The sequence below is a fragment of the Schistocerca serialis genome, chromosome 5 (assembly GCF_023864345.2).
Source record: "Schistocerca serialis cubense isolate TAMUIC-IGC-003099 chromosome 5, iqSchSeri2.2, whole genome shotgun sequence".
Classification (NCBI taxonomy): Eukaryota; Metazoa; Arthropoda; class Insecta; order Orthoptera; family Acrididae; genus Schistocerca; species Schistocerca serialis.
Window position 1 is genome coordinate 298,750,761 of NC_064642.1, and position 26,133 is coordinate 298,776,893.

At 40.6% G+C, this 26,133-nt stretch overlaps 1 protein-coding gene and 1 long non-coding RNA gene across 3 annotated transcripts in view; one reads left to right on the forward strand and one right to left on the reverse strand.

Moving 5' to 3' along the window:
• Nucleotides 1-26,133, forward strand: part of LOC126481658 (UDP-glycosyltransferase UGT5-like) — a 146,090-nt gene that overhangs the window by 20,458 nt on the left and 99,499 nt on the right. The window lies entirely within an intron of this gene.
• Nucleotides 1-26,133, reverse strand: part of LOC126481660 (uncharacterized) — a 58,490-nt gene that overhangs the window by 18,102 nt on the left and 14,255 nt on the right. Inside the window, exon 2 of the long non-coding RNA XR_007587608.1 lies at nucleotides 9,961-10,103. This is a non-coding gene — a long non-coding RNA (uncharacterized LOC126481660). The remainder of the gene's footprint in view (nucleotides 1-9,960; nucleotides 10,104-26,133) is intronic.

The window sequence follows — 26,133 nt, forward strand, 5'->3', positions numbered from 1 at the left end:
GCATGTACAAGAGCTGAATTACTAATAAAGAAGCTGAATGAAGTACATCTGCATTATTTGGCAGACACATAATGCATTAGCAGACTTTAGTATCAAAACTGCAACTACTAAGGACATTACAAAGTCCTCTAGGTCATTTAAAAAGTAATGTAAGCCATGATAGTGTTTCTAGCAGAGTATTAAAATTTTCTGCTGAAATATCTTAAGCTATGTTTGTAATTAGTCAGTGATGAAGGGCATATATTGGCTGAAAAAATGGGTTGTGTGGATTCTGACACTGACTAATTTATATGATGTAGCCAAGAGGTGCACAGTTGTATGCCACAGTACTTTAATTTCACTGTTCACAACCCCCAAATAATACAGTTATGTGGCCAGTGCACTATTGTTTAACTTGCAATATGCCTCATTTATAGTTTGCAGGTGAAACTCCACATACTGCTACAATAGTTTCTTGTTGAACCTCTGCGAGCAGTAAAATCTAATGACAAAGTTCGCAGTTCCTGAAGAATAATCAGGTACTTATGCAGCAGACACTGTAACTGTTTTTACACATGGCTAATTGTTTAACACTTATTTCACAGTTAAATTGAAGCATTGTTGTTGTTCTAACCAGCACAAGTTACTCATCTGAAACTCAGCCGTGGACTGACTGTCTCATGACCAAAAATCGGGCCCTTATATATCATCACTATAATCGGTACTGAAACTAGACATTGTTCAAAGTTTAATTTACAGAAATTACAATTAAAACTTGACTCTTCACATTAACTGAAACATTGAAAAATTGCATCTTTTCAACAGTTTCTTCTACTATGAGGTTTAGGCAGAATTATTTGTTTAAATCATGAAATTAACAAATACAGTTACACAAACAATACTTTAGACAAAACTGTTAATTACATTGAAATTAATGAAGGCCTTGTTTTGCTAACATGTTTTTGAATAGAGCTAAATAGATACTTTAATATTACTAGTACTTCGTCTTCCAAATGTTTACAATTATTACAGAATCTATACTTGTTTATATGTCAACAGTAGAATTTAAGTTACAAAACAATCACTGATTTCACCCTATAACAAATGATACTAACTAGGAATAGTCAAAATAAATTAGAAAATCAATTACATACATAAAACTAAGCACAAAATTAGACTTGGTGTTATATTTTTTAAAACTGAGGTCCAACCTTTCTCTTATATGAAAATGCAGATTATGCTCACGTATGTTTATAGTAATTTGTCAAAAGTAAGAAAACGAAATTTAGGCAGATGGCAAAACAAGAGGGGAATTAAAATTATCCCAGCTTGCTTCGTCACAATATCCTCATAGACTTAAATATGCTGGACTATCACCAGTTTGTAAAAAATGGAGATAAACGAACTTTTACCAACTCAGTCCACTCCTTCCATTATTTTCAGGAGCTTTCAGAAAATGGTCTGTGGTAGAATACTGTCTCAAATTCCTTAAAGTTTGCCTTTTATAACGAATTCTTCACAGAGAAAACAACAAAAGACCTCACAAATTAAGTCCCAGAAATGCTAAACAAGGAGAACATAACCTGTTGGCACATTTTGTGACCATGTTAATCTATGCAGAACACAAAATTATACATGTCAAACTATAATGATAGGTATGAATGACCTATTTCTATGCCATCAGTGTTTGCAAAAGTTATCGAAAAGGCTGTGTATGTAAGGTTAATTCATCATTTTATATCACGCGACTTGCTATCGAATGTAGAGTTCGGCTTTAGAAGTCGTTTGACAACTGAAAATGCTATATTCTTTTTTCTCTGTGAGGTACTGGATGGGCTAAACAAAAAGTTTCGAACGCTTGACGTATTTTTTGATTTAACAAAGCATTTGACTGTGTTGATCTCACAATATTGCTCCAGAAGTTGGACCATTACGGAATAAGGGGAGTAGCTCACAATTGGTTCACCTCTTACTTTAGCAACAGGCAGCAAAAGGTCATTATTCACAATGTTGATAACGGCTGTGATGTGGGATCTGAGTGGGGTACTGTCAAGTGGGGGGTGCCCCTGTTCCTTATTTATATAAATGATATGCCCTCTAGTATTATGGGCAACTCTAAAATATTTCTGTTTGCTGATGACACTAGCTTGGTAGTAAAGGATGTTGTGTGCAACATTGACTCGGTTTCAAGTAGTGCAGTACATGAACTCAGTTCATGGCTTGTAGAAAATAAACTAACGTTAAATCACAGTAAGACTCAGTTTTTACAGTTTATAACACACAATTCAACAAAACCTGACGTTTTAATCTCACAGAACGGGCATATGATAAGTGAAACTGAACAGTTCAAATTTCTAGGTGTTCAGATAGATAGTAAGCTGTCATGGAAAGCCCACGTTCAGGACCTTGTTTGAAGACTTAATACTGCCATTTTCACTATTCGAACGGTATCAAAAGTGAGTGATACTTCGACACGTAAATTAGTCTACTTTGCTTATTTTCATTCACTTATGTCGTATGGTTTTATGTTTTGGGGTAACTCTTTCCGTTCTAGAAGGATATTTTTGGCAGCTTCCATTGTAATTGCCAGTGTGCAACACCAGTTATACAGCACAAGTTGGACACTGCCTTATTTATTGTGACTGTGAGTGTACAGTTATATTCACAGTGCTGACAACACAAGCACACTAATCAAGAGTCCAAACTCAGTTTACCAGACACTTCTCAATAGATAACAGAGAAAGTGTAAAACTGCTTCAAAGCAACCAGTTTAAGTTTTAATCTTATAAAGGCTCATTGCGCGGTGCACATGTGATGTTTTTGCTAGTTCTGATTGTACTTGCACTAAATTTGCCTCTGGGCTATTGCTGGGAGACTAGAGGACACAAGGCCATGAGAGTGTGTATGCAAGCTGCCATGGGTCGGATGTATGCCTATGCTCACCTTGCTATGGAGTAGTGACTGACTTGCAGCAGTGGCATTTGAAGGTCCATGTTGACTGAGGATGTGTGAGTGCTTTGCATTGTCTGAACATTGCTGGAAGGTGGAGGCCTCACCTGTGGAGAGTTATTGGTGCTATCACACTGGTTGGGAACATGGCTATCTTCTACCTGACAATTAAAGAAAATAAGCCTGTTTGGGGAGCAGTTGCCTGCCCATATTGTGGCCTATGATGAGATCCTTTGATAACAGGCTTTAATTTTGTGCATCCTGGTTCCTTTCATACCCCCTTGATATTTGTGTCATTGCTCCAGTCTGGTATTGCAGGCTAATGGCACTCATCTGTATTTGATACCAGGCATATATATGAGATTGTGGTGAATGTACATTAAAATATTTTTTGGTAAAATTGTTATCTATTCACCATGTTATTGAGTAGCATGGCTGCTTTGTGGTGTGTGTCTGAGAGACACTTTCTGTTATATCCTGATGCAGATTACCTACCCTATTCTTTCATCTCACATTTATTAGTGTTTTAAGGTGTGTGCTAATTTGTTAAAACAGTGGTTTAGGCACTTTCTGTTAAAGTTGCCAACAATTTGCCTGCCTCATATGTTATCCAGTGTCCTACATTTTATGACTGTATGTTTATTCAGTTTGTTTTGCTGGTGCTTTCAGTGCTTGTTTAACTTACAAATTGGCTGTAAATTTAATACCATTTTAGTCCTATGTGTGTGTTGCAGGACACATTAACTATTACTTAAAGAACAAATAAGCCCTCGGTCACAAATATTAAGTCAAAATTGACCAGGTTTCGACGCTACTATGAGAATTGTATTCAGAATTAGACTAACTGTTCTAAAACATATTAAGTATATAATACATTAATAAAATTAAAGTTTGTACTCACTGGAAAAAGATGCAGACTTACAAGTCACATATTAAAAGAGATCTAAGCCGGAAAGACGATGTCATGAATAGTTGTAAGTAAGATGGCGAGCTGCTAAGGGCTGCTTGTACTTTGGTGAACAAGGGTTGCAACAAGACTGAGGTGCCCACATTAGAGTGTGTGGGCAAGTAAACATGGTGTTGCTACGAGCGCCATCTAGTTGCCGCAGAAACAACTAGGCTACTGTACATTCAAAATTAGACACATGAAATTGTGATGCAGCTGATTCAGGAATAACGTAAGCACTAATAATAATAGGATGAAGTTACATATTTATCTGCTTTAACCAGAGATACATTTTGTAATGTAAAAAAACGTTAGTTATGACATACAAGAAAACAGCAAAGATGTAACAGGAAAACAGCATTTCGGTAAATTGCTTGAGGAAATCAGAATCAAAGATCAAGCAATGGCTTTATACAGCTGAAAAAGTTTTTATTTCGCAGCTGCAGCTGTTCATTGAGAATGAGGCCATCATGATGAGAGAGATGTTTCAAAATCTCCAATTCCTCTAAAACATCTAACCTATGCCCCTTCTTTTTGGTATGCAGAATATTGTTATTGCCTATGGCTTTAGGCACGTGTCCAGTAATTAAGAGATGATTGGCAAAGGATGAATTTAGGGGACAGGTGCCGTTCTTTCTCAAAAGATGTTCTTTATATCTGATGGTGAAAGCACGTCCAGTTTGCCCTATATAATAGGAGGAGCAGGTATCGCAGATGATCTTATAAACGCCAGAACTTTCTGTAGGGGAGCGAATGGATCTTTTTTAATATGTGACTTGTAAGTACTGCATCTTTTTCCAGTCAGTACAAACTTTAATTTTATTAATGTATTATACACTTAATATGTTTAGAGCAGTTAGTCTAATTCTGAAGACGACTCTCATAGTAGCGTCGAAACCTGGTCAATTTTGACTTAATATTTGTGACCGAGGGCTTATTTGTTCTAATATAATTCTGACATGGTCACTGAACCTTAGCAGCTATGTTCAAAGTTTATATTACTTAAAGCTTTGTTATTGAGACAGTAACTGGACAGATTTGACAATACATTCATTAAATGAGATCTTTTATCTTTTTTTTTTTTGGTAAGATAGCTGACTAGCCAAGTACATTAAATTTGTATTACATGCCATTTGTTATTTTTTGAACTAGTCCTCCGTCTGTTAATTATTTATCAACTGCTTATTTTGTCATGCTGCACACTGGGCGTAGCTCCTTCTGTCTGCGTATATGAGAAGCTACTGTCATCGTTTGCTACCCCTAAGGTTAAACATTGGTCTCACTTGGCGTCGCGTAGTATAAGTTTAGCCTACTGCTTGGTTTGGCCACTGGCCTCTAGGAACTTGTATAATTGCTTATGGACTTTTGTTTTTTTCACTAAATTTCTGGGCAAATCCTAATGTTGTTGCACCTCTACCAGTTGTAAAGCTTGCTTTAGTGGCCACCCACCATTCATTCACTACATATCTCTTTCTTAAAATATTGTTGATTCCTTACTAATGAAGCACACCATTATTGGGCTTTAATGCAATTTTGCAGTTGCTAACTTTCATTAGCCATTTGTACTGTAACTATCTGTAACCTTAAATTACATTGACTACTGATGAAACATACCTTTCACTGGGCCTTAAGTCAGTTTTGCAGTTGCTGGTCACTACTGATTAAGTGTGGTTTAACTGGCCTTAATTTATAACTCATTTGTACTACAAATGTTTAAAACCTAAAGTCATTTTGGTGTCATTGTTGGACACACTTGTCCTTTGGCCTCAAGCCACTCTTTTAATTTGCTTGTCCTTAATCTGTTATTATTTGTTCTCTAAATGTGCTACAGGTTTTCTAAGTAAAAAAGAAAAATATGCTTACTCTCATTTTCTCATTTATGCATATTTCTCAATGTAAAGATTTTATTGTTTGTAATAAACTGATTTAAAGTATACTGTGTTTGTGGTCCCTGTACTTTTTCACTCCCCAGCCATATCCCTACTACTTCACTCATATTTTGAAACTTCAAACAAGCAAAAATCATGCTTGGTCTACAATAAATAAGACATTGCTTGTGTAAAATTCCTTAGGATCCAACTGGATAGCAAGCTAAATCTGAGTAAATGTGCAATAAACTAATAAAAAATCTCAGTTCAGCATTTTGGCTCATAGAAGTACTTCTATCTCCAGTATGTTGACCAAGGAGAAGAGAATTGGCTTGTTTGGAATATTTTCATTTACTCCTGTCTTACAGAATTATCTTCTGGAACAGTGCATCTAAAGTAACTAAATTATTTATTCAGCAAAAGCAAATAGTCTGAGAAATAGATAAGCACTCTTTTTTTCATGAGGTCCCGTTAAGTATATTGGAATTCTAAGAATCACCCATTAGTACATTTACATCTTAATGGTTTTTGTTGTTGACAATAATAACTAGTTTAAGCTGAATCATAATCAACACAACACAACACAACACAACACATTCAGAGTGGAGTCACATACTATGATTAAAAGGTACAACTACTGTTTAACATAAAGTAAGAAACTCTCTCTCTCAGGGGACACTGCCTCATCATAGCACTGTTCACATGGGTGGGAGGGTGCATGCTCCAGTGAAGCTGTGAGCTATATCAGTGGTAGCATAGCACTGACAGCTCCAGCCAACCCAGAAAAGTCTCAGGGAGCAGTCATACAAAGTGTTCCTCACAGTGACCTGTCTTGCCTATTTTTCCATTTATTACATATCCTGGATGTATCTATTTTATAGGACATTGGGAGCTCTTGAGGTGTGGTGAAACCTGTACTCCTATGGGAGAAAACCACAAGGACAAATCTTGCTAGCCCAAGAGCAGAAAAGTGGCAACCCCATTACTAGCCTAACCCTGCACAGCATCCATAATGTGGTCAGCGGACATATATCATTACCAAAAACCTTAGAAGTGTGCATTGGGAATAGGATGGAACCCTAAAAGTCAAAAATGACTAGATAGATTGGTTTATGAGTCAGCACATGGAATGTTGTGATATCACTGCAATACAAGAAACTGGATAGTGTGGGGATGGGATTCTACATGAAATTAAATCTGTTGCCTTTTATTGAGGGTGCAAAGATAACGGAAGGCATGAATATGGAACAGGATGGTGAGTGACCATTTTGTAAGACATGTGAAGAGCTTCAGTGCAAACAGCAAGAGGATATCATGTTTCACTACAAGGCATAAATACTGAAATGTAGCACCTGTTAATGCATATTCATCTACAAAATTAAATGGCAAAAAGGAGAAAAGTGAGTTTTATGAAGATCTAGAAAGAACAGTGTAAAGCACTGGTACCAGAAATATTACATCATTTTGGAAGATTTCAGTGCCAAAGTGGGATAGGAAGACATAATAGGTCACCAACTGGGAAGGAGAGTGTACAGCAAAACAAATAATACTGGGCTACATCTCATCAGTACTCCACTATGCCAGAACCTTGTGGTGAGCTCAATGACCTTCCCCCACAAACAAATACATAAAGGAAACTGGACTTCCCATGACAGTAATACAATCCATCAGTTTGATAATATGAACAATACACTGTAAAGATGATACTTTGAGTTGCAGGCAGCACAATGAAAGGGCACTTGCACTTTAGCTTTTGGCCCAAGTGTGTGTGTGTGTGTGTGTGTGTGTGTGTGTGTGTGTGTGTGTGTGTGTGTGTGTGTTTTCTGAAGAAGGTTTTGCCCAAAAGCTGATGTGTAAGTGTCATTTCATTGTGCCCATCTGCAACTCAACATGTCATCTTTATGGTGAGTAGCAATCTACCGTTTCCTTATATTGTTGATATTCCAACCAGGATTTTCAATTGCTTGTTAGATTGATCACATGCTTATAGATGAGAGTTACAAGAAGTGTGTGACAGCTATCAGATCTTACAATTGGGCTGATGGGGACATAGAAAATTACTTAGTAATTGGCAAACTACAGTTATGATTGTGTTATAAAAGAAAGAGGAACAACATGGTCATGAAACAGTTTGCTGTTGAGAAGCTTAAAGATCCAGAACAGTGTGACCAGTATAATATTAGAGTGCATAACAAATTTGAAGACCTGGAATAAAGCCACAGTAATGGAAGAAGTGTTAACAATCAATGGGCAAATACAAAGAAGACTGTAGCTGAAGCAGCAAAGGAAATTCTAGGAGAAATGAAGCCAACAACCAAGCAGAAATGGTTTAGTGATAAATGTGAACAAACTGTGAACACCAGGAAGAGAGGCAGGGAAGCACTCATGGTGGATAGAAATTGTGCAGAAAAGCAGGAAGAAGTCAAGAACTTAAAAAGAGAAACAAACAGGATTCTGAGGACAGAGAAAAAAAAGTCATGACCAACATGATTAATGAAAGAGAGAAGGAAACAGCAGAAAAATGTTTCAGATGATGAAACATGTGTGGAAGATTCAAAGAAATGGGGTGTTAGCTTTCAGTGATAAGGATGGAAATATGCTAACAGACAAGAAAAGGATTCTGAACAGGTGGAGGGAATATTTTGAGAAGTTACTGAATGCTGAAAATCCTGAAAATGTCTACCAAGAAGGAAGAATCACAGAGAGTTTTGAGAAAGAAAAAGGCTGATGTAAACCAACATCACATAGCTAGAGCAATTAAGAAACTGAAGGATAATAAGGCACCATGAGGAGATAGGATAGCAGCAGGGATGTTGAAGGCAGGAGGTTGAACACTTCAGAAAGAGATTACAATCTCACCTAAAAGAGTGGAAGTGAGCTACCATTATACTACAGTACAAAAGAAACAGTAAAGGAAGTTTTTGTAATTATATAGATATTTCTGTGACATGCAACATAAAAAGTGTTGTCATTAACAATTCTTGAAAAGCTGAAGCATTTTGCTGAAGATATAATTGGGGAGTACCATTCAGATTTATGGAACAAATTGAGAGAACTGCTGGAAATTCAACCATCGATTCCTGGTAATGTTTATAGATTCCTCAAAGGCTTATGACAGTAGACACAGATGACAGACACAGTTAACTAACTTGTGGAGGTGTGTTAAGATGTGTACAGTGGAGACAAAAGCCAATATGAAATACCACAGGGAGATATCCAAAGAATTCAACATCATAAAAGATGTGAGAGAAGGTGATGTGATTTCACCATTGCTTTTTAGTTTGGTCCTTGAGAAAGAGAAGGCAAATGGGTCAAGCTAAATGGTAGAACACAGTTTTTGGATATGCAGGTAACATTGCAGCCATAGTGGATTTGACAGGAAGAGATGGCAAAAACCATAGACGACTTAGGAGAGCACGCCATTAAGGCTGGACTGAGGATTAATATGGAGAAGACTGAAATGATAGATGTGTCAAGAGAAGCACCTTATAATTCCCCATTATAGACTGGAATATATAGCCAGAGTAGAAAATTTTACGTAACTTACCTTAGCATCTTGTTCAACAGGCATAACAACTCAAAATAAAAATTAATCAACATATTGTCAATAGGTGTTAAACTTATTTCAGTCTGAAGCAGGTAATTTCATCAAAACATCTGTCAGTTGAGACCATATTTAAAACCTGTAATATAGTTATAGTACCGGTGTTGTTATATGTGACAGAAACCTAATTAAGCATCACAGAAAAAGATTAAAAGAACCTGCAGATCTTTGAATAAAAACTCATGAGAAAGGTCTTTGCTCCATTCCACAAAGAGAACACCTGAAGATGTAGAATGAACCAGGAACCATATGACCTGATGAAACAACCAAACATCATGCAGAAAATGAGATCACAGCTTGGCAATGCACAGCCTGGCAATGCACACTGCTAGGAGGCAATACACATGCCAGGCTAAAACTTTGCTTATGGAAAAACCAAATGGAACTCATCCAGTTAGAAGAGCAATGAAGTAATGGGAGGATGAACTGCAGACATACCTTCAGCCACTGGGTGTCCGTGAGAACTGGATCCAAAGTGCACAAGATCCCACCTACAGTGGAACATGGTAAGATTGGTGCACGATCTTCAGGGCCAGTGATCACAAATATGCATGTAAGATATTATGAGTTCCTCTGAATTCAAAATAAAAATGAAAATACCTCCTAAAAATTACCTTATTATGTGGATTTAAGAACTGAGATTTCCATTAAATGCGTGAAGAGTAGAGAAGATCAGGGTAAACAAGCTTCTCTTCTTATGGTCCACAGGAAACTAATGTTTGCTGATAAATATCAGTGTGGTCATGTGGTCGGGAAGCTGGAAAAAATAAGATAAAACAGTCGCTATTTAATAGAACTCAGGAAGCAGCTGCTTTTGTCAAGAAACGACTTTTTTCACATGTTGCATCCAGCTTCAGTAAGCATTTTAATGACAGTTAATTGTCTATGTCATCAACAGCTGCTTCTAGTGCAACTCACACTTTTCTTGTATCACAAGCCGAAAGCCTTGGATGAAGTTAGTCAGGTAAATACCATATTTCTTGTGACTATGTAGACTTTACTGGTGTATTAGTCTATCAAATTCTTGTCGGGTTTCCTGCCGGATCAAACTGCCATCTGAGCGCAATATTTCAGCAGTCATCTGGCCGCCATCGTCAGGTGAGAAAAGCTACGCTGCTCTCGCCAATAACTGATTCAACTCGCAAATGACTGCACCTTTATAAGCATCAGAAGTACAACAGCGCATATAAAGGTGCAGTCATTTGTGACTGGAATCAGTTATCAGTGAGAGCAGTGTAGCTTTTCTCACCTGATGATGGTGGCCAGGTGGACCGCTGAAATACTGTGCTCAGATGACTGTTTGATCTGGCTGGAAACCCAACAAGAATTTGATGTGCCATATTGCTTGATTTCTGAAAAGCATTTAACTCAGTACTACAGCTATGCCTGTTATCAAAAGTATGACCATAATTACTACAAATCCTTTTACTGTTCTTTTTGTGCAGTAGGATAATGGTAGCTGACTTCACTCTTTTTGATCTGTTCCTTTCTCCATACTTCACTTATGAGAATGTAAATTTCTTTATGAAGTGTTCAACCTCCCACTTTATATTAAGCAAAATTTGTGACCGGAGTGAGGAGTTCTTGGGGGAGGATGCACCATGTTATCTTGGATGGGGACTCATCAATAGATATAGAAGCAACTTCAAGTGGTGTTGGGACGCTTGGTTGGGAATTCATATATTATATTTTAATGGCATAGCACACAGTATTAGTAGTAACCTCTGAAATTTCACGGATGATGCAGTTATCTACAATGAATTACTACCTGAAAAAAGCTGCAGAAATATTCATTTACACATCATAAATATTTAAAAGATTGGTAACTTTCTTTAAATGTTCAGAAATGTAAAATGTCCAATTAACCAAATGGAAAAAAGTGGTATCTTATGACTACAGTATCAGTACACCACAGTTTGAATGGGTCAACTCATACAATTGCTTGGGTGTAACAATTTTTAGGGATGTGAAGTGGAATGCTCACATAGGCTCAGTTGTAGGTAAAGTAGGTGGCAGACTGTGGTTCATCTGTAGAGTACCAGGAAAATGCTGTCTGTGCAGGAGACTGCTTACAAACCACACATGTGCCCCTTACTAAAGTATTGCTCAAGTGTGTGGGACCTATTGTAAGTGGGACTAATAGGTGATATTGAATGTACACAGGGAATGGCAGCACAAATAGTTGTAGGTTTGTTCGGCCCATGGGAACAAGTCACAGACACCGAAGGAGCTGAACTGGCACTTTTCTGAACATATATGCACACTGTACAGAGAAAACCTACTTACAATATTTCAAGGAACAGCATTAAAAGATTAATCAAGGAATATACAACAACTCCCTATGTATTGCAGCCGCAGGGATTGTGAGGACAAGATTACATTAGTAATAAACTATTTATTGCAGCAAAATAGCCATTATAGTTATGCATTAGATTACAATCATTTGAGAGTGAATTACAAGGATGTATTGAGTGTCTGCATAATTCTTAGTAGTAGATTACATTCAGTGCAGGTATTATAACAGATTATCATTTGAACCATTTATTGCATAGTCTCTAATTGATCTGGCCCTCTTGTTACATATTTCTATATAGTATATCTCACAAGACTGTCCACATAGTGTACACTTGCAAAGATCTGACGGTTCATGGTATGTTGTATTTGCACAAATTTCGTGGTGGAATCCGTGTACTGCGAGTCTTGTAAGTACGTGTCTCATCTCAAAATTTGCTGCGGTCCAAGTGCGGTCAATCATGGCCCCGGATCCATATAATTCCGTTGGTACTTCCCCTCTTTTCTTGAGTAGTGATTTTAGTAGGTTCTCCGATGCTGATGTGTTGGGAAGTAAGAACCTTGTCCTTAGATCCTCTATGAGGAAAGATTCTCGGGCGAGAAGGTAGACTAATCTTGATCTTGTGGTTTTTGCTACCCCTAATGCTCTTTTGATATAGGTTGCTTTTACTCTTTCCAATGTTTCTAAGTTCCTTTATTTAGGTGTATCCATATGATTTCTATCCCATAAGCCAGTATCGGTATTATTTTTGCTTGTGTCGCTTTCTCTGTTGTGTGTTTAGTGAAGCACTTTGCGGATGGCTGGAGTGTTATCCCTAGATATTTATAATCTTTTGTGATAGATATTTGCTTTCCATGTAGTGCAATTCTTGTTATTTTTGGGATTTGCCCGCCTGGTCTGAAAACCATCATTTCCGTCTTGTTGGTGTTGATTACGAACTTGTGTTTTGTGCACCATTTTTCCACCTCTTCCATAGTCTCCTGTAGTTTCTTTAAGTTTTTTGAGCCTATCAAAATGTCATCCGTGTAGGCATATGCTTCGACATCTTCGTCTTGAGCGATTTTCATAATGTCCTTTGCTGCCAGAATGAACAGGAGCAGGCTTAGTGGGTCTCCTTGGAGTACTCCGTTTGTTTGCCTTATTGGTTCAGGCAGGTTGAGGTTGTCCGAGATCCTTATCTCGTTTCATTCATTTATGGAGTTCATGATCCTTGTCCAGATACTGTCTCTTCCCAAGGTTTCGTCGAGCATCCTTTTTACTAATGATCAATCGAGGAGGTCGAAGGCCTTTGTGAAGTCTATGAATAAGCATAATATTTTTGCTTCTTATCGATGGTTTCCCATATGTTTTTTAAAACCAGCTCCACTGCTGTGATAGTGGATCTTTTTTCCCTGAACCCGAATTGAGCTTCTGCGAGGTGGTCTTCCAAAGTGTGTCTTATCCTTCCTGTGATTAGTTTTGTGAATACCTTAAAAGGGTTGTTTTCCAAGGCTATTCCTCTGTATTTGTTTGTGTCCTTTGGGTCGCCCTTCCCTTTGTACATTACCCTTACTATTGATTTTCTCCACTGGCCTGGGATTTTTGCTGTGTCGATGCATTTGTTATAAAGTTTTGTCCAGGTTGGTGCTAGCAGACGGGCTGTGTCTTTAAGGTATTCCTTGTAAAGCATGTCCGGTCCCACTGCTTTCTTCCTTTTTGTTGATTCAATGATGTTTTGGACCTCATTTGGGGTGAGTGGGGACCAGGCTGGCATATCTTGTGGTGTGAGCTCTTGACTTGCTACATGTGCTCCTTCTCTACCATCTTTGCTGAGAATGTCTTTGAAATGTCTTGTCCATTCTTCCATGCTTATATAGTGTCACTGTGCCTGCTTTCAGGGGCGGTTTGCAATGAATGGGTCTCTCCTGGCTTCTTTAGCTAGTCTTCTTCCTTCTTCTTCCCTGTGTGCCATTCTCTTCTCCCTTGTTAGTGTTTTGTAGGATCTTCTTTTCTCAGTGTATGTTTGTAGTAGTGAGTGATTATCTGTGTCCATTTTTAGTCGGTGTAAAGCTTGGAGTACTTCTTTTCTTTGCTGATAACACTCTTGATCGAACCACAGTTTAGCTCTTCTCACTTTCCTGGGGGTTGTTGCTTGTTTTAAGAGTTTCTCCAGTTCAAGCACTGCCTCCTCTACATTTGAGCTGTCGATTAAGGACTCAATTTGTTCTATCTGGTTATGGTATTCTTCCACTTTCCTTGGATCCAGTCTCCTCGAGAGTGGTCTCTTCTCTTGGTTCTCTCTTGGCTTCCATTCACTTTGTATGGCTATGTTCATCGGGATGTGTTTTCTTATAGGTGTGTGGTTTGCATTCCAAAGTGGGCTTATGTCCCCTTTTATGTTTCCTCTTATGAGGGCAATATCAATAGCACTTTTGCCATTATGGCAGAAGTACATAGGGGCATTTGTGTCATTTAGCAGGATGAGGCCTTCTTCTTGTAGTGATTCGATTACTAATTTTGTTTTCTGATTCTGTACATCCAACCGACAGTTTAGATCCCCTGTGATAAGTAAAGGGATGTCTTTCTTGCACCGTCTTATTTGTTAGCCCAGTTCATCAATTATGTCAATGGCCGATTCGCTTGGCTGGAAGTAGGTTGCTAATATTGTGATGTGTTTTACTTCTGTTAGAATGGAGTGATTTAGTTCTGTTGTCGCTATAATTGGTGTTATCCACGGTTTCAGTAGGACTGTTATTCCCCCTTGGGGTCGCTCCCTTTCTCCTTGCTTTGCCAGCATATTTATGCTATAGAATTTCAGGTGTTGCCAATGATCTGTGAGAAACGTTTTTGTGAATATTGCTTCGTCATAACCTTTGAGAAAGTCTGTTGGAGCTATGCATGCTGTGTTTTTCAATTCTTCTACATTCCATAACATTATCTTCATGTTTTTTCTCCTTTCGTTTTCTCCTGGTTTTGTCGTCTCCGGGTACAAATGGTTTTGACACTCTAGTACCGGTGTGCTTCTCAGATTGTCTGCTATATTGTGGCATTGCTGGTCTTGGGCCAGTGAAAATTCTGAGTTTTCTTTGGTGACACCCTCTTGTAGGATGGCCGGTTTCCGGCTTCATTATATAGGAAGTCCTGGTCCCTGATAGGTTTCTTTTTTCTTTCTCCCCCCCCCCCCCCCCCATATATTATCTTACTTCTTTTCCTGTTGTTTGCATTATCTGTTCCTCTTTTGGGGGGTGGGGGTGGTGGGTCCTCTTCTGTTGGTGATGATGTTGCTTCTTTTTCCTCTATCGGGCACGGTGAGGTTTGTGGGTCTGCTTCTGTTGGTGATGAGGTTGTTTCTTTTTCTTTTATATGGCACAGTGGAGACTTTCCCGCCTCTTCCTTCATTGGTAGTATTATGGGTGTCTGTGTTTGCCCTTGTAGTTTGTCAAATTTTTTCAAAATTTCTTTGCACAGAATAGTTTTTCCGCGGTTGTTTCTATGTAAACCATGCCTTGTGAAATGCTCTCTTTGTGAGCTTGTTGCATTTATGAAAGTCACATTTGGGAAGCTGCTACATATCTTCCTAAGTATCCTATTTGTTCTGGTAATTTCTTTATTTATGCAGGACTCGACCATCAAGTCGTGTCTTTGAGGAATGCTTAGCACATATACTTCAGAATGAGTAGCTTTCCCTAGAGTTTCCCTCAGTACTCTTCTTGCATTGATACTTTCATCTCTATAAATGTCATTTCCTCCACCTATAATGACACATTTCACACCTTTTGTTACGGATGTTTCCCAGGATTTCAACACTTCACTTAATGGCACACCTGGCTTGGTGATTCCGCTTACTTTTAGTTTGTTTTGCATATTGGCCATTTTTTCTGCTAACCCTCTTCCATGGCTGTCTGAGAAGATGTATACGTCACTCTTTTTATTTCTCCCACTTGTCTTAGATGTATGTTCCTTTCTCTTGTTTCCCTGTTTGTTCGTATCTTCACTAGTGTCTGGCAAGTCATATTTATTTCTATTATTCTCACTTGTCTCATACATATGATCCTTACTTTTAGTTCCCTGTTTGATCGAGTCTTCACGGGTGTCAGGAAGCTCAACTTTATTCATTGTTTTCAGATCGTGATGATTTTTGCACTGTTTCACACGCCAGGTTATTTTATGCCTAGTACTCTGCTCGATTTCCACTTTTTGTTTTTGTTCACGATCCCAATTTACCCCTTGTTTCACACGCCAGCTTATTATAGGACTAGCAAATGACTCAGTTTCCACTTTTTGTTTTTGTTTTAGTTCCCTGATCGATTTTTCTAGGTTGTTTGTATACTCTTTAGCTTGCAGTAGATCATGATCTAGAGTTTCTACGACGTTTTCTTCCTGCATATTTGCTTGTTTTAATAAACACATTGATCGTAAACAACAACTGATTACTCCACAGTCAAAAATTGTGCTTACCTTTTGAAGTACGTCCTGTTCTTGTGTATAGCCAGCGTTTCCTTCCTGTGTGTTGTCTTGTTTTGATAAAAACGTCGGTTGAAAACAACAGTAGCTAATTTCCCCCTTGTCACTTTTCATGTTTACTGTGATTACATTAATTAAAGAGTACACAGAGGCATTTAAACATTCTTCCTGTACACCATATGCAAGTGGAATGGGAAGAAGCCCTGTAACGGGTACAATTGGAAGTACCTTCTGTGATGCACTCATATTTTCCAGTGAGCACCTGGACTCATTTCACATACTGAATGATACCCATTACGATGGTGATCACAGAACACAAATTAATTATCTAAGGTTGCTGATATTGTCAGCTGTGATGATACCCTCATTGGAAGAAGTTGATAGAGTATGATTTATATTTTTTTTAGGGTCCTGTAAATCTTGAACCAGAGGTGCTGGAGTTGGCGGCTGTGTGTGCATGAGGTGTGCCTGCTTGTGTGTGTGAATGTTGTGTGTCTCTTTCTTGTACTGTATTTCCTATAAACAATAATGTACCTGTTGTGACAGTGCCATGAGATTTAAAAGTGCCGCTACGTCAGTACGCGAACACAGCGATAGAAGCGCTCCGCAGCTCGGCCGAGCGTGGGAGCGCCACTTGGCTATGAACGGCGCGGCCGCAGGTCACGGCACGGCAGTGGAGTGACAGATTCAGAGTTGGAAGCATGTAACTCGCTATTGCTCTACGTTGTATATCCACGCAATTTAATAGGATTAAAGGTTATAACACTTTTTGGTGACGAGGTCGGATATTTTTTTTCCTGCATTGTGGAATTGTGTGTTCGTGTCGGGGCAGACATGGAACAGCTTCTGCAAGCGCTCATTGACCACCAAACACAGCTGACGGCTGCTATTCAGGCGAAACAAACACAGCTGACGGCTGCTATTCAGGCGAAACAAACACAGCTGATGGCTGCTATTCAGGCGTTGTCGACGTCGCTTACTCATCGTCTGTCTTCCTCTTCTCCGCCTCCGTTCCCTCCTTACGATGAGGCCGCTGAAGACTGGGAGGATTATGAGAAGCATTTGGGGCAACACTTCTTGGCTTTCGGCATTGTCGGCGCTCCTATGTGTAAGTCGTTATTTCTATCTTGGATTTCCCCACGGATCTATCAGCTGCTATCTCAGTTAGCCCCTCTGCGGGAACCAGCCTCTCTGTCCTTCCAAGAAATGTGTGACTTATTGTCTAACTATTACCGAAAAAATACCCATGTCGTTGCTGCCCGCGTGTCGTTCTACCGGTGTTGTAAACAGCCCCATAAATCCTACCGGGCTTGGGTGGCGGGACTACACGGTCTGAGTAGGAAATGTCAGTTTGTCACGGACACTCATCATGAGTCTTATGCTGATTCAATGGTTAGGGATGCTATTCTCCGGCTTGCTCCTGATAAAGAAGTTCGGCAACGTGCCTTACAACTGCCAAAACCGTCGTTGTCGGAAGTTCTAAGTATCGCGTGTCTCACGCTGCTGGTGCACAAATAGACGCGTGGTGTGATGTAGGCACTGTACATAACACTTTCGACACGGACAATTTGCCTGTTTCACAGGGGAACGATGATGTGGCGGCGGTTCACTCGCGTCAACAACGTCGCGTTGGGCTGCCACACTCGCAGCGAAAACAGCAACCACAGAAGCAGGTTCGTTCCGCACTTCCTTCCTGTCCACGTTGTTTCATACAGCATGACAGGGCCGCGTGTCCAAAACGTTGGGCCACATGTAATTCATGTAGGAAAAAAGGCCACATTGCTTCTGTGTGTCAGTCCCCTAAAGTTCCTGTCGACGAGGACGAGGCATCGGACATGGACGTTAACTGTGTGCTTTCTCAAACAAATCAGTTGTTTGTTACTGTTCGTGTTCTGGATAAAGACATTCGGATGCAAGTGGACACTGGCTCTGCAGTAACTCTCATTAATTCTCGTACATATTTGGAGTTGGGCTCCTCTCCCTTGTCTCCAGTTACGCGAAATCTGAGAACTTATAAGAAGCAGAAAATTCCTATCATTGGCCAGTATGATGCTTCCACTGCCTACAAGTCTGTTGTTCGGCCCCTCACGTTTTATGTGGTGGATCATGCTGGCACTGAAAACCTGTTCGGTTATGATGCTTTCCAGTTGTTCGGGTTCTCCATTGATGATGATGTGCACCTCATATCTGAGGATATTCCGTATCAACAGCTGGATGGATTGTGTTCTGAATTCTCGTCCATGTTCTCTGCTGGTCTGGGTCGTGCTAAGGATTTTGAAGCCCACATTATTCTTAAGCCTACGGCTCACCCTAAGTTTTTCCGGGCACGCCCTATTCCGATGGCGTTGCATGCACCTGTCAAGGCTGAGATAGACAGGTTAACAGCTTTAGGGATTCTCCTTCCTGTTACCTCCAGCGAATGGGCATCGGCAATCGTGGTGGTTTCTAAACCAAACGGGAGTCTGCAATTGTGTGGTCATTTTAAAGCCACTGTCAATGCTCAGAGCCTCATTGACACTTATCCTCTTCCCCGTCCTGAGGAGTTATTTACCAAGCTCGCTGGGGGCCAGTTCTTTTCCAAACTTGACTTATCGGAGGTGTACCATCAGTTGCTGTTGGATGCTTCTTCCAAGGAATTTCTCGTCATCAACACTCCTTGTGGGCTGTATCAGTACCAGCGTCGCTAGCGTGCCGGCCATTTTTCAGCGGTTTTTGGAACAGCTCACGGCTTCCGTTCCTGGCTGCATCAACTACCTGGATGACATTGTTGTCACGGGGGCCTCCACTGAGGAGCACCTTCGCAATTTGCGTTCGCTGTTTCGGGTTCTGCATTCGGATGGGTTGAAGTGCAATCTGGACAAGTCACAGTTCTTCCAACCCTCCATTGTTTATCTTGGTTTCCACTTGTCCCGTGAGGGTATACGTCCTCTATGACAGCACGCTGTGGCCATTACCGCTCTACCCCGGCCGTCTACGGTCAAAGAACTTCAGGCGTTTCTAGGCAAGATTGCTTATTATCACAAATTCATTCCCTCCGCGGCGGCGGTGGCTCATCCTCTGCATCAGCTGTTACACAAAAACGTTCCTTTCTGCTGGTCCGACGAGTGTGAGCAGACTTTTGTCCGCCTGAAGGCTCATTTGCAGTCAGGGCCTTGTCTTGCCACATTCCGTCCGGGTCAGCACTTGGTTCTGGCGACTGACGTGTCACAGTATGGCCTAGGGGCTGTTCTCGCCCATCGGTATGAGGATGGGTCGCAACGACCCATCGCCTATGCTTCCAAGACCCTCAAAGATGCCCAACGGCGTTACTCTCAAATCGAAAAGGAGGCGCTTGCTATCATTTATGCTCTAAAAAAGTTCAGCGTTTTTTTGTATGGTTCTAAGTTTCACCTCATCACCGACCACAAGCCGCTGGTCTCTCTGTTCAGCCCCTCGGCGTCGCTTCCAGATAAGGCAGCTCACCGCCTGCAACGTTGGGCCTTATACTTGTCTCGTTTTCACTATGAGATTCACTATTGCCCCACGGCCCAGCACGCCAACGCTGACGCGCTGTCACGTTTGCCGATGGGCCCCGACCCGGTTTTCGATCGAGATGAACTACTCTGTTTCCACATTGATGAGGAAGAACATCGTGCGGTGGAGGGTTTTCCACTTACAGGTTCGCAGGTCGCGTCGGCTACTGCGCGGGACCCGGTCCTGCGTCAGGTGATCGGTTTTGTTCAACGGGGTTGGCCGGACAGGACCAAGGCCCGGGCATCGGATCCCCTTCGCAACTACCATGCCTTGCGCCTTCGTCTGTCTGTTCGTGAGGGTGTTGTTCTTCTGGCCACGGATGGCGCATCTCCACGGGTCGTGGTGCCAGCCTCTCTTCGCAAAGATGTTCTCAAACTATTGCATGAAGGCCATTGGTGGATTTCTCGGACTAAGTCCCTGGCCCGCAGGCACGTTTATTGGCCCGGTATTGATTCGGACATTGCCCACATGGTCGCTGCATGTGGTCAGTGTGCTCAACAACTGGCTGCACCTCATATTATGCCCTCTCCGTGGCCTGATCCGGCGCAGCCGTGGGAACGGGTGTATGCTGACTTTGCCGGCCCCTTCCTGGGCACTTATTGGCTACTGTTGATTGACGCCTTCTCGAAGTTTCCGTTTGTTGTTCCATGTCCATCGCCCACCACTGCGGCGACGACACTGGCTTTGTCCAAAATCTTTGCACTAGAAGGTATTCCATCCACAATTGTCACGGACAATGGCCCTCAGTTCTCTTCGCAGGCCTACCGTGATTTTTGTACTGGACAAGGGATTCATCATGTTATAGCACCGCCCTTCCATCCGCAATCGAATGGGGAGGTCGAGCACCTTGCCCGCACTTTCAAAAGCCAGATGAAAAAACTCCTTAGTGATTTTTCCACAGATGACGTTCTGTTGCAATTTCTGAGTTCTTATCGCTTCACGCCTTTGGGTGATCGCAGCCCTGCTGAACTCTTGCATGGCCGACAACCGCGCACTCTACTGCACCTGCTTCACCCTGTCAGGCCTTGTACTGTGTCCCCTAGTGCGGGAAAATACCCGGTGGGCGCCGACGTGTGGGCACGGGGGTATGGATCTCGCCCTAAATGGATTCCAGGGGTGGTCCAGGCTCTTCGCGGCCTTTGTGAAATACGTACAGACAACGGCATGGTAGTTCGCCATTACGACCAGATGCGCCCACGAGTGGTGGCCACGCCGGTGCCACCACTCCTTCTTTCGTCTCCACCAGCCCGAGAAGCCAGTCCTGTCGCTGCTGCCAATCTTCCGGGCATGTTGCTGCAGCCGACATCGCTACCGCTTCCGAGTACGCCGGAACCGGCCCCAGTCGTGACGCCGCCTTCTCCGGGACCCATCTCGCTGGGGCACACCCCCAGGTCCACGACACCTATGGATGCTGCTCCAGAGTTTTCCCCCATCATCTCATCCAGGAGGCGCGTTCCACACGCAAGCTTCCGTCCTGGACATTTTCGACCATAGTCTCGTGTTTCTCTGCGGGATCTTCTCGGGGCCTCCCAAGAGGCCATGGATGTCTCCGCACTGTCCGTGTCTCCAAGGAAGTGAGTGTTTTTTTTTTTTCAAGGGGGGAAAAGTGTTGTGACAGTGCCACGAGATTTAAAAGTGCCGCTACGTCAGTACGCGAACACGGCGATAGAGGCGCTCCGCAGCTCGGCCGAGCGCGGGAGCGCCACCTGGCTATGAACGGCGCCGGCCGCAGGTCACGGCACGGCAGTGGAGTGACAGATTCGGAGTTGGAAGCATGTCACTCGCTATTGCTCTACGTTGTATATCCACGCAATTTAATAGGATTAAAGGTTATAACAGTACCCATTTTATGCTATGAAATTTTAATTAATATGTAGGATTATTATTATTATTAATGTTAATCCACATTTTTCATAGATAGCCTAATTGCAATAAATATTTTTGATTGTTGTGTAGTTTGTAATCAAACTGAAACTAGAATCAGAATATAAAGAACAGGTGCTAAATGTAACACACACAATTATGACCTATCCCAACACTTCATGGACCTCATTATCATTGTTTTCTCTGGCTTGAGGTTCAGGTAAAACTTCAGGCATGAAAGCTAGTAGTTTTGTTAAATCCTTCTGTTTCAAGGTAGATATTTGCCTTCCACCAATGTATTTTGGGATTAAATTTTTCAAGGCATCTACAGATTGTGGGGATATAACAAATTGTGGTCTCACTCAATGTAATCTGAAGAAAATGGTGGCCTCCCATGACTCCAATTAAGAATGTTACTTTAAACAATAGTTTATGGCAACCTATTGAAAACCTCATCACTGTAAAATTTCTGAAATGTACACTGTTACCACGAACATCAACTTTTGGTTAGCTGCTCGGGTTGGTAACCTTCTTCAGTTATTCTGAAATCCTCAGCATCCACTTTACAGAGTGGAATGCTGAAGCCATGGAATGTGAGATTATGGTGGGACATCCTTTCAAGAGCGTCCAGTTTTTATAAAGGAATGGGCCTCAGTATAGCATGTGAGTACTCCTATGGCAATGAAAGTTTGTGCTTTGGGCCCATATGAAAACAGATATTTTTTCACAAATTTTCATATATACAGTGTGGGAGTACAGCACTGATAAAGCTAGTTCACCATAAGATCCACAGATGTCAGGAGCATGTATGCACACTACAATCTAGAAATGCACAAATGTATGCTTTGGGCTCTTATGGTTCTCAGTGGCTTCATTATTTTATCTGAAGTGCTTATGTGCATTACAGCTTTGCTGCCAGATTGTCAGTAATTGATTGACTTATTCAAAATCATCATTATATCCAATTTTGGTTTAGATATCATTACCTGTTCCTATTTCAAGTAGAAGGCAGCTGATTTTTCCATCTCTTCTTAGGGCATCCAACATATCTCTTTCCTTGAGGTGTATATTTGTATTTTAATTCAGATACTCATGCATGCAATATCCTTTTAATGCACTTACGCCATTTATTTCTGTACTCTTCTATTTTCTGAAGTATGCCTTTGAACTCCAGTTCAGTCTGATTTCACTGTTCTTTACCCAATCTATGAATTTATAACGACCTAGTGATCTTAGGAGTCTCATCTGTGCTCTTCTGTTGACTGGTAGAGTCCAAGCTTCGACCCCTTACATTAGACCTGGTACTGCCATCATACTGTAAAATTTTAGAACTGACTCTCTCCCAATTTTTTGAGGAAAGAGTGATTTATAGTACCTGCTACCTGTTGAAATTTTTGCACTTTGTGTTCTTCATCACTGGATGTAATATATAAGACCTCACAGGTAACAAATTATTTATTTATTGTAGCAGTGTGTCTTTGATTATTATTTTTGCTCCTTGCCGTGGATTGCCATTATCTTAGTTTTACCTTTAGATATTGTCATATTATAGTCATTCACTACCCTGTGCAAGGACCAAATTGCTCTCTATAATTTAACTTCAGAGTCTGCCACGATAATTTGATCACCTACAAACAGGAGTGCATTTATAACTTTATTATGAAGCATATAATGATGTACTTACTTATTCTGATATGTCTCTATGATATTGTTTATGTACATAATAAATTATGTAGGTGATGCAGGACACCCTTGTATCACTCCTTAAAGAGGTGGTTCTTGCAAACAGCCTTCTTTTTGTACTTTGATTTTATTGTGATGTACATACTTTGAATTAAATTTATTGGTTGCTAAGGCATACCATTTTGTTCTCAATTTTCCCACACTTTAACTCTGTTAACTGTATCACAAGCTTTTCACTGTCAATAAAACAATATATGTGGGACGATTGTATCCTCTGTGTTTTTCAATTACTTAGCAGACTGGAAAACATGGTCTAAGCAAGATCTGCCATTTGAACCCTATTCTGTTCTCCTGTAAGAAACATTTCAGAAAGTGTCTATTTTTTATTAGTTTCACATATATCTTGTATCCAAAACTCAAAAGATTAGTATCTCAATAATTGTCACACATTCTATGGTTCTCTCTTTTAAATAATGGGATAACAACTGCAATTTGGGAATCTTCTGATATGTTACTGTATTTCCAAAGAATTTACAAAGTTTAATAACTTTGAGCAACGATGTCAAAGCATATTTAAATGATTCAATATTGACTGTCTTCCCCTGAGGATTTTCTATTTTTAGACGACTGTAGCACAGTTTTCAGTTCTTCCATTGAGATAAGAGTGGCATATTCATCACTAACTGCAGTTTTCACATTTCCCTCAACACCTGTCCATATACTCTGGAAATAATCCAGACATTCATTTTCTGAAATGGGGTTAATTTGAATCATATGTTTTTCTTCTTTATTAAGTTGCTGCAACATCTTATACACTTTAGTTTGTTGTCCATTTCACTCAGAAACTATTCCAGGTTTGTTGTTTTATTTTCATTGTCTCTTTTTCTAACCACTGCTGTATGCTGTTTCTGTTTGATATAGTCTTCTTATCTCTTTGGTTGCAGATATTCTTACATGTTATGATACTGAATAGTTCTGTATTCCAAATTGGAAGTCTCTTAAGGTTCATCAGCATCTACTTGTATTAGTCATACAATTTTTCTTCACTCTTCATTAACATTCTGTTTTTCTTGCACATCTTTTAGTATTTCATCTAACCATTTTCTGTATAACAATCTTATGCTTAGACCTTGTAGAAAATGTATTCTGCAAAATTCTTCTTGTGTTTGTTTTTTGTTAATGCTTTTATTGCTCAACAGTGGGTTACTTAGTTTTGATATTACCAGAAAATGATCAGTACTAACATCGATCCTCTGTAGAGACTGGTATCTTCTATTGATGGAGTGACATTCTCATTTGTAAGAACACAGTCTGTTATAGATCTAGTGCCCCTAGCACTCCATGTAAATTTATTAACATATTTATGGGAAAAGAAACTATTTGTTGTTCTTCAGTTGTTGAAGGAAGAAAAATCTTTTAACTAACCTCCCTTTAAGATAGATTTCCCTATACTTTCATTGAAATTCTCAGCAGTTATTAAATATTCTGCTTTAGATACACCATTAATTGTTGTCTGCATGCACTAGAAGGCTGCATGCATTTCCTCTCTTTTCCCCTCGCCTGGAGAATAGACAGCAATTACATTCACCAGCTTTCTCAATATTTATAATCTTATATGTACCAGTCTTTCATTTATGAATGTGTATGATTGCAACCATTTTCTATGGCTTACATGAAATGTATTCATAGTTGCAAATATGAACAACCATCAGCTGTATAAGGGAATGATGACAATGAAAATCTGTGCTGGACTGAAACTCAAACCCAGACTTTCCGCTTTACACAAGCGGTTGCCTTAACTACTTTGGCTATCTGTGCATGACCCATGGCCAGACCCAAACTTCACATATTCTACGTGTACTTCTGATCATAACAGTAACTCCAACTCTTGTCCATTCAGTTGTACTTACTCCACTGTATACAGGGTGTTACAAAAAGGTGCGGCCAAACTTTCAGGAAACATGCCTCACACACAAAGAAAAAAAATATGTTATGTGGACATGTGTCCGGAAACGCTTACTTTCCATGTTAGAGCTCATTTTAGTACTTCTCTTCAAATCACATTAATCATGGAATGGAAACACACAGCAACAGAACGTACCAGCATGACTTCAAACACTTTGTTACAGGAAATGTTCAAAATGTCCTCCGTTAGCAAGGATACATGCATCCACCCTCCATCGCATGGAATCCCTGATGCGCTGATGCAGCCCTGGAGAATGGCGGTTGTATCACAGCCGTCCACAATACGAGCACGAAGAGTCTCTACATTTGGTACCGGGGTTGCGTAGACAAGAGCTTTCAAATGCCCCCATAAACGAGTCAAGAGGGTTGAGGTCAGGAGAGCGTGGAGGCCATGGAATTGGTCTGCCTCTACCAATCCATCGGTCACCGAATCCGTTGTTGAGAAGCATACGAACACTTCGACTGAAATGTGCAGGAGTTCCATCGTGCATGAACCACATGTTGTGTCGTACTTGTAAAGGCACATGTTCTAGCAGCAGAGGTAGAGTATCACGTATGAAATCATGGTTGGTTGGTTTGTGGGATTAAAGGGACCAGACTGCCACGATGAAATCATGATAACGTGCTCCATTGAGCGTAGGTGGAAGAACGTGGGGCCCAATCAAGACATCACCAACAATGCCTGCCCAAACGTTCACATAAAATTTGTGTTGATGACGTGATTGCACAATTGCGTGCGGATTCTCGTCAGCACACACATGTTGATTGTGAAAATTTACAATTTGATCACGTTGGAATGAAGCCTCATCTGTAAAGAAAACATTTGCACTGAAATGAGGATTGACACATTGTTGGATGAACCATTCGCAGAAGTGTACCCGTGGAGGCCAATCAGCTGCTGATAGTGCCTGCACACGCTGTACATGGTACGGAAACAACTGGTTCTCCTGTAGCACTCTCCATACAGTGACGTGGTTAACGTTACCTTGTACAGCAGCAACTTCTCTGACGCTGAAATTAGGGTTAT